The sequence below is a fragment of the Penaeus japonicus genome, unplaced genomic scaffold (genome assembly GCF_977035675.1).
Source record: "Penaeus japonicus unplaced genomic scaffold, GWHDUDI00000001_assembly GWHDUDI00000009, whole genome shotgun sequence".
In the NCBI taxonomy this organism is placed as follows: Eukaryota; Metazoa; Arthropoda; class Malacostraca; order Decapoda; family Penaeidae; genus Penaeus; species Penaeus japonicus.
Window position 1 is genome coordinate 45,488,767 of NW_028234411.1, and position 10,115 is coordinate 45,498,881.

A 10,115-nucleotide genomic window follows, 5' to 3' on the forward strand; every position below is an offset into this window, starting at 1 on the left:
TTTCTATATTTCTTAATTTTTCTGTTCCATCGAATTGAGAAAAATATTCTTTTAGTGCTTTCCACTGTTCCAGTACCAGTTCCACTGCCTGATGAAGGGACAACCATCGTGTTTGGCAGGCATGGAGGATTTTATGAGGTTTAATCTCTAAGAATATCTGTGCCTGCTTGAAATTGAATTATCTCTTTGCACTGTGTGAAAAATGGGTGTATACATTCCGGATGAAATCTTCACAATGGCGGTCAGATGCCGTGGCAAAGATTTTACTGCCTCTGATGCACACAAGTGGATGCTGTGGCAAATACATCGGAAAATTGTAATTCCAGGTGCCATATTTCTTAATCTACTAGTGAGGGAGTTGTGCTCCCCCATTATATTGTTCGCCCCATCAGCAGCAAAACCTACCAGGTTCCCAAGGGGTATCTCGTTGGCATTTAGAGTTACTACAATTAAATTATATAAATTTATCCCTGTAGAGCCAACCATTTCTTTATGAGGTCCATATATGTCAATCAGGTCAAGTGTGCCAGTTTTGATCTGTTGGGCCTCTGCATCATAAAATTTTACTATAAGAGTTAGGCATTTTGTGCTACTAACATTGGTCGATTCATCTATTATTATTGATGCAACACATTTATTTGTGGACTTAAGCTTAAGAGCGACTTCTCTTGTAATACAATTACCCAGAGCCTTGGTTACCTCAGAGCACTTGGTCTTTTTCATATGGAGGCCTTGGGCTATTTTGGAATCTGGGAAGATGACTTTACACAGCTCAATCAGATGGTCAGCAAGTGTGAATGGGCTCTCGCGCGCTGGTTATGTTCAGCTGAACTGATGAGGAAACATACCATTAGTATTGTGGCGAACTTAATCCCAAAAGAGAGATCCTGAACGCTGCTGGTTTTTGGGCCGATTTTCTGGCGCAGACTCTCTCTCTCCAACCGGGTTTCCTCACACTTCTTATGAGACTATGTTCCCTGAAAGAAAAAAAGTCACATTTCCCTAAAAACGATACCGAAGGCACAAATCAGTCACAAACCTGACTCTGCATTATATATGAGCGAAATTTTAATTGCTGTAGTGACAATCTTTGATTAAGTCAAATAGATATACAATTTTGCAACTCTATAATAACACGTGTAGTGATTCCCCGAGACATTCCCTTGCCCCAAAGTAAAATCCCGATTGAATCCATGGTAACGTGAATCCTGTCCTTTGTAGGGGTAGGCTGCCACCAGCTGATAAGGGATCAGCACCCGTGTATGTGCGAGACAGTCGAAGACGTGTAAAATGTATGTTATGTATGTGTATGAGTGTATGTCAGTTTGTATGTGGAAAGAAAGAGTTCCTACACAGGACATTGCCGAGCAGGCGTGGCTAGAGTCAGGCAAACATTCTTATTTCAGTGTTTCTCAAATCAAGTCTCAAAAGATACTTAAAAGATAAAAAAGAGAAATAGTTCCGATCATCAAAGTTTATCATATATTATTCAAACAGACAAAACAAAAGGTCTCTCCTCTTTCTATATCAAAAATCCTTCCTTTGGCTGGCCATGAATTTAGCCTATGGCCGCAACCCTTGTAAAACAATAAAATACAATAAAATTCCAAAAAGACAATAAGTGCCAAAAAGGCATGGGTTGTGAGCAGTGCATTGCCGAGCTAGGGGCTCATCTGCAAGAGACTATCTGCTACCAAAACATGCTTGCTTGCTTGCTTGTTGGATTTATTGGCTATCAACCAGCGGCACAGGCCAAGGTTATTAAGCCAATGATTCCATTTTATTTTATCAATCTATATAAGGTCATAAAGTTCTGTCTCCTTTAGAAAAGTGATTACTTTACTAATTATTTTTTCATCATCGGATAGTAAATTTTTGATATTACATTCTAGATTTTTTATTTGTAAATAATTTTTTATTTTTGTCTCTGATTATGGTATTGTTGGCATGTTGTCAGGATGTGTGATATTGACAGACATCGATGGCAATGGTGACATTGTGGAGGGAAACTTTTCTCCATATAGGGAGTGAGGTGTGTGAGTCTTGTTGCATTGACCCTTATTCGGGCCAACACCACCTCCTCTCTTCTATTTTTCCTGTGGGCTGTGTCCCACATTTGAATTTCCTCTTTGGTCTTGTTGTGTATTGTGAGGTCGGTCCACTCACTCTGCCACAGGAGATGGATTTTTGCTTTTATAAAAGAGACAAAACACCTGAGATCTGTGCGGATAATACCAGGCTCCAGATCGCCAGTCGACCCGGCTAGTTTGTCAGCCTGTTCATTTCCATGGATACCCGAGTGTCCAGGTACCCATATTAGTTTGATTGATTTATTGGCACTATGCAATTTACGAATGATATTACCCTGTATTTCATTATAGGTGGTTTCTAGTGATTTAATGGCTTTAATTGAACTTAACGAGTCTGAAAAAATGACTATTCTATCGTGGGTCGTCGATAGGGCAAAATCTAAAGCTTTATCAATTGCAAAAAGTTCGGCAAGAAAGATCGATGTATGATTCGGCAATCGAAATCTCAACTGACATTCAGTCGACCATACACCCGCTCCCACACACTCGTCTGTCTTGGACCCGTCGGTATATAAATGAAAAAAGGAAAGATGTTTAATTAGGATCTCTCTGAACCACTGGCGTACCTCCACCTCCGACACCGTGGCTTTGGCTGATGGTAGCCAGTCTACAAAGATGGAAAAATTGGGTGTTTCCCACGGTGCTATATTTGACTGAACCAGGGTATCGATGGTAGAGAGATCTTTACCGACTTTATCTGTGAGGTCATGGAGTCTATTGCCCAGCGGCTTCCCGCCGCGTTGCTGGGGCCCTAACTGCCGGCGCAAAACTTCCTTGTTAGGATGATGGGGCTGCCTGGCTACCTTGGCGGCATAAGTCAGCGCAAGCTGGCCGCGTCTAAGACGGAGGGGAGGTACTCCCGACTCTACCTCTAGGCGCTCGGTGCGAGTGCACTTAAGGGCTCCAAGACAGACGCGTAAACACGCATTCTGCACAACATTCAAACCTTTCAGAGTTGAGCTCGTTGCCGAGCCATACACGATTGACCCATAATCTACTTTAGATCTAATCAGGGATTTATATAACATCAGTAAAGACTTTCTATCAGCTCCCCATTTGTGTCCAGAAATGCACTTTAATAAATTGAGTGCTTTTTGACATTTATTCTTTAATTGACCAATGTGGTCTTTCCAATTCAATCTACTATCAAAGAGTAGTCCAAGAAATCTAGCTGAATTTTGAATAGGTATTGGATGGTTGTCTAGAGTTAGCCTGATGTTGGGCTTTCTCCTATGTGTAAAAACCACGCCAATACTTTTTCTAATGGAAAACTTAAAACCCCACTGGAGGCCCCAGTTATGAATCATATCCAGTGCCAATTGGATCTGATTTGCCGAGAACTCTGCATTATTGCTGGAGTGCCATAATGCACAATCATCGGCGTACAGTGAGTATTTAAGATTCCGAGGAGGAGATGGTAAAATGTCATTTATCATACATAAAAATAATGTGGGAGACAAGACACTTCCTTGTGGGACCCCGTTTGCCTGGACAAAAATGTCCGAGAAAGTGACGTTGTCAGAAAATAATTTGACAGAAAACGTTCTGTCAGAAATGAAATTTTGGATAAAACAAGGCAAGTTTCCACGTAATCCGAAAGCATAAAGTTTTCTGAGTAGGCCATGTCGCCAAGTCATGTCGTAGGCTTTTTCTATGTCTAAAAATACTGATATCAAAAAATGCTTTTTGGCAAATGCCTCATGAATGTGACTTTCCAGTTTTACTAGCTGATCGAGAGTTTGGCGTCCCTTACGGAAGCCGCACTGCTCGTCAACTAGTAAATTTCTGGTATTTAAAAAATGCAATAGCCTACTATTAACAATTCTTTCCATGACCTGGCTTTTCCAAATATCATTGTACACTTCTAGCAACTTAATCATGTCATCATGATTAAGATGCTTTATCATCTCATATCGAATCTCATCGGGGCCTGGGGATGTTCCTTTACAGGCTTCTAGGGCTCGGACAAGCTCATTCATTGAAAGATCTTTATTGTAATCAAAAATATCTCCTGTGGCAAAGTGAATTGGTTGCAGCTCGGCTGCTTCCTTGGTGGTCAGGAATGCAGGGTTGTAGTTTTCCGAGCTGCTTGTATAAGAGAACTGCCTGGCGATTGTGTTAGCAATGTCTCTAGGTTCATCATAATTGTTTCCCTCATGTAAGATGTTTCTGATTTTTATTGATTGTTTTTTTCTATTTATTCTATTGACTGTGGACCAAACCTCTGAAATTTTAGTATTGCTATTTATCGTAGAGACAAAGCTTCGCCAGGAGTCTCTTTTGGCTTGTCTGATTGTTCTACGAGCCCTAGCTCTCGCTTGTTTGTAATTGCGAAAGTTCTCGTTGGTAATATTATTATGGAAAAGCCTGTAGGCCCTATTTCGTTCACATAGCGCCCTGCGGCAATCTGGTGTCCACCATGGAACTCTATGCTTAACGCTATCTGTCGAAGTCTTAGGGATGGTTGCCATTGCTGCATTTATAATACAATTTTGAACATTGTTTACTTTATCATCAATGGTTTCTCCAACAACTTCGAGCTTGACGATCCTTGTGAAGGCGACCCAATCTGCTCTCTTTACGTTAAATTTGGGTGCTGAAGGCGTCCTCGTGGTGTCGCATGAATATTGAATACAAATAGGAAGGTGATCGCTTCCCAACGAGTCGTCAATGGTGTGCCACAGGCACTTGGCTGCTAGTGTTGAGGAAACCAGTGATAGGTCAATAAAGCTCAAATTACCGGTATTATCGTCTATTCGCGTTGGACTACCATCATTTAGAAGAACCAGATCAGAGTCGTTGATCAACTTAACTACTTGCTCACCTCTACCATTCACCCGAAGGGAACCCCATGATGTATGACGAGCATTAAAATCTCCTAGAATTAATTTATTGTTTGGCAGACTGTCCTGAATAGCAAAAAGCTCATCATAGATTAACATTTTATCAGGTGGACAGTAAGCTGAGCATATAGTCAGATACGTGTTATTGAATTTTACTTTGCATGCGACGTGTTCCAAAGTAGAATTAATCGTCACTTCAATGAAAGGGAGATTCTGGTGGATGTACATGGCGACTCCGCCTCCACCCCTTCCCTCTCGGTCTTTTCTACAAAGATGGTAGTTTCTTAGCGATACGACCTCGTCAGAGACTTGGTCGTTTAAATGGCTTTCTTGTAGTACGATAATATCGGGAGCATAGGACGAGGCTAATAATCTAAGGGAGTTTAATTTTGATCTAAGACTTCGACAGTTCCATTGTATAATGGTATACGCGTGGATTACGTTTTTTGGGGTTTGGAAGTGCCTTGTCCGCCGGTTTTTATTTTCTTTTCTTGGGAGGGAGGCGCCTCCTCCTCTCCCTCGCTTCCCGAGGGCCTCTCTCGGGAATTTTTGGAGACAGTAGTCTCCATGGCCTGCTCCCCTCCACCAGAGAGACGCCCAGCGGAGGATGATCTGCTCTTATGAGCAGAACTACCACCAGACGAAGTTCTAGTAGGGGTCGCCTGGACTAGAAGGTGCGATCCGGATTGTGATTTGGTATCGACCTCCTTAAGATGCTGTTTTTGCTGGGTTGATTCAGCAATTCCTTTAATTGTCTTATTCAATTCTTTGATCTGATTCATTAAGTCCTTTATCGTTTCTTTTAATTCTGCAATTTCCTGATCCTTAACTGCGAGCTGCTGATTAACACTGCTTGCACTGGAAACAGTGTTAGTTACTGCTGAGGCGTAAGAAGTATTGGGTTTGCTTGTCAAACCTTCCACTTTCTTCTTGGCCTCACGGTAGCTAACATCGTGTTCTCTCATGTATGCTAATGTCTCAGTCTCCTTCTTCAGGCTACTGCAATCAGCAGAGCCTGACTGATGGGGACCTCCACAGTTAGCACACTTGAGTGTCTTTTCCGTGCATTCAGTGGTATCGTGTTCTCCAGTACATTTACCGCAAGTGAATTTGTTAGTATCCTTATCATTGCATCTTAATGAGGTGTGTCCAAATTTTTGGCATCTATTACACCGCATTGGCTTTTGAATGTAAGGTCGTACTTGAACAATCTCATATCCGATTTTGACAGTACTTGGAATTTTATTTGAAGCAAAGGTCAAGAAACACAATCCGGTCTTTGTTCGCGCATTCCCATCTTTCTTGGTCATGCAATTTACGTCTACAACGTTTTGGTCATTCATGGCATCAAGAATTTCGCTTTCTTCCATTGTCCTCAAATCCCTGTGAAAGATTACTCCCTTACAGGTATTTGGGCCAACAGGAATAGTTACTTTTACCTTCATGTCATGAATCTGCGTCAGTTTAAGTAAATCTTTAATCTGAGACTTAAATTGCACTTTCACAAGGAGGCTACCATCTCGCAATTTTCGGACAAAATCAAAACTGCCTTCCACTTGACCATCAAGGACCTTCTTAATGATAAAGGGGTTGACATTCTGCAAGGATTGATTTTCATTCATGCATCGGATGTTCACGCACCTTGCGTTCTGGGGAGGGATATCAATGTGTCGTCTGGGTCGGTCATTGGTCGGGGTTCCATTATTAGTCTTAGTGGTCTTAGAAGAGTTCTGAGTCGCCCCTCCTCCTTGGGGAGGAGGAAGGGTAGCCGGGGAGTCAATCATACTGGGTATCGGACCAGGTCCGAACCCTGGGCCAAAGCCCGTTGTCCTGAGGGGACTACCTTTTCCCTTAACTGTTGGATCAACCTAATCCCAATAGTTAAGAGAGGATAAAATAAAACAAGTCTTTCTGTTAAGCGTCCTCACCCCCCCTTAGCGGAAGCCTGGTTGCGTTCTCCAGTACCGACTAAGGGATCGGAGTTGTATGTAAGGCACCTTCCTACCGCCGAACCTGCCTAGTGCGAGGGACGGTAAGTTAATGCCCACCCCCCAAGCGAATACAGGAGCTCACAAGGAGACTCCCGTAGGCTCAGGTGCCGAAACACGGCCTCGCAGGGGTAATATGGGCCTCTTTCCAGGGAGGGAGCATGTGGTAGGCCCTCCTTCCAGGGAGGGAGTGAGTAGTAGGCCCTCCAGGGTAACGCCATCTCTCGGCGCCTCCTCCCCCTCGAAGCGATAAAAAGGGGGAACTCTTGTATTTTCCCCTGGAGGGATGGCTGGGGCGAAGCACATCACTACACACGCACATAACTTTATAATCTTCACCATATTTTAAACACTTGTAGAGTCATAATATCTGTTTAGCATTGCAATACTAAGTAGTATAAATAAGAACAGTTTAATAGTTTCAATGGTACATTTTATCAAATCTTACTTACTTAAAGATAATTTTTACTGTCACATGTCTAAAATTTGTGTTATTATTATTTTTTTTTCAATTTACAACTAGCATTAGATTTTATTCAACTAAATGTATATGACCCTACCTTGAGTCTCGTAATAGTGGTCAAGTTTGCATTGAACTCGGTATGGCAGGTGATACAGCTAACCTTAGTTGGATCCTCTTGCACAGGAGTAAGCCAAGGCTGGAAATCGTCTAGGGTCAACCACTCGTCTCTGAACTTCCGCTTAGTTGCCATGGCGCCTAAACATGCAAATCATAATAAAATGCGAATAGTATATTCAATTTCACTATTCTTATATCAAGTTATATTACTGCATTATCATTTACTCAGATTAGCATAGTTATACTTCAAATGCATCAGATACATTTTGTCCATTATAGAAAATGGATAGACTTCAATATTCCTAAAAGATAAATAAATCACTAATAATTATGAATTATTACATGCAAAAACTTTGTGAAGCCTCTTACCGTGGATGGAAAAATACAGATGAAAAGATCAAAGTCCAATACTCGTCGAGGACACGAAAAGTCATTAACTGGACAAAGCACAAAGGGAAAAAGCCAATCGGAATGTTTGAGACTCCTCTTGTCAACTACTATGCGTTACGGGTATATATATATGTATATATATATATATATATTTATATATATACATATAATGAATAGCCTTTGTACTGAATTGACTTATCAACTACACTAAAAAAAATCAACATAGTTGCTTCTTCTTATTACTATTTCATCGGAGGAACGATTAGTGAATTAAATTTATATTTCTCTCTGGCATACTAAGAGCATAGGTATACATGCCCCAAATTTGTTGTTAAAGGAGAATAATAAACCAGAATGATGCTTCATATTTATTGTCTTATTTATATATGACCATATACATATAATATAATGCCTTTTAGAAAATGAGGATATTTAATCTTCGCGCTCGTGGATGGCGCCGCCGTATCCTTACAACAATTGCCAAGTATCGCCAGATGGGGTCACTGGATGCCAGAATGCTCCAGAACGGTATCTCTGCCTTCCACTCCATATATCTTTCTCGACAGTTGACACCGGATCCTAGACTGTTCTGGGGGCAATGTGCAGTCGCTCAACCGTAACTACCTCTGCACAGCCAACCACCGGAAGCAAGGACACATCTTCACCATGCACCCTCACCAGGTTCCATCCAAAGGCGACACATGCCTTACTGTATCAGGTAGTCAAGGCCCAGCAAGCATAGCTCGTCCAGATCGGCGACATACACCGGCAGCTGCTGCACCGCACTGCCCACGCCGATACGAGCCTCCACTGGCTCCTAGGCTGCACACAATGGCCTGTGATGCCACCCAGTCTCTGTGGTATGTCTGGAAGTCGCGTAGTGGCCAACATATCAGGCCGCACTAGGGTCTTCTCAGCACCAGCATCCACTGTCAGGCGGTATGGTTTCCCATCTACTGCGCCCTCCACCTGCATCATACTGGTTGTTTGACAGCCCGTTGGGGCCCGGGAACCAAGGACGGCTGGGTTTCGGCCCCCTTCTCCAGCCTGTCCGAGTTTTCCGCCTGTACCACTTCCTTAGCCTTAGGGCAGGCACCAGAACCTGCCACAGTCCTTGCAGGACTGCTGGAAGGCATCAGAATCTGGCCTGTTGAGAGGAAGTGTTCTCTGGTCCCTCTGACACCAATTGCGTCTGTGCCCTTTCTCACCGCAGCCCCAACACAAACCTTGGAAAATGCCCAGGCTCACCTTCCTCAATGCTACCTTCTCTACTTTAGCCTTCTGGCCCCGGAGGTCGCGGCGGGGCTGAGCAGCTGGCCCTAGGCCACTGCTTGCCTTCAGGAAGGCCTTGAACTCTAAGGCCCTCGCCAGCGCCACCTGTAGGTCCTTGGGGTGTGCCTGCTTGACGTAGATTTGCAGCTGCTGGTCCTGCATGAAGTCAACAAAGAAATCTGGGGCCAGTACCACAATAATTTCTGGAGCCGCAGGGTACGACCTCCTTACCAGCGCCTCCACATCTTGCGCCAGCTGGGACAGCGTCTCGCCACGCTCACGAGTCCGCTTCTTCAAGCGGGCCCGATATACCTCGTCCTGGTGGTGATGACCGAAACGGCGTTGCAAACCCTCCGCCACTCTGGTGTAAGAGGCGTGTTGGGGTGGCGGCAGATGCCCTAACACTTCCACCGCGGGGCCCCTTATCGCTGTTACCAGCTGCAGTGCCTTCTCTTCCTGGCTCCAGCCCTGGGCAGATGCCAGCATTTCAAATTGGGCGACATATGCCTCCCAGGCCACCTTCCCGTCGTACTCAGCTGGCTTACGCCTCACAGAATGTCTGGAGGCCGAGGGGTTGTGGGGCAGAGAACGCGTGCTGTGAACTAACATTCCCGGAGGGGAGGGAGGGGGTGAGGGGGGCAATGAGGCTGGTTGACCGGGTCCGAGTTTTCCGCCACCTGTACCCAAGGCAGTGGTTCCGATGGGTCCCCAGCCTCCGGCAGCGGTCACCGGCTCCGACACGACGCTGCGAGGCCCGGGGGTTCCCTGCCACGGACCCCAGGCAGATTCCAGTACATCTGCCACTCTGGTATCTGGTGCCCGAACTTCGTCAGATTTCTCCGCGTGCGACGTTGCTACCTCGTGACGCCGCCTTTCTGCCTTCACCTCCTCCCTCAGGCCCTGAACCTCGCCTTTCAAAGACTGCACCTCCTCTAGCAGCTCACTTTTCACG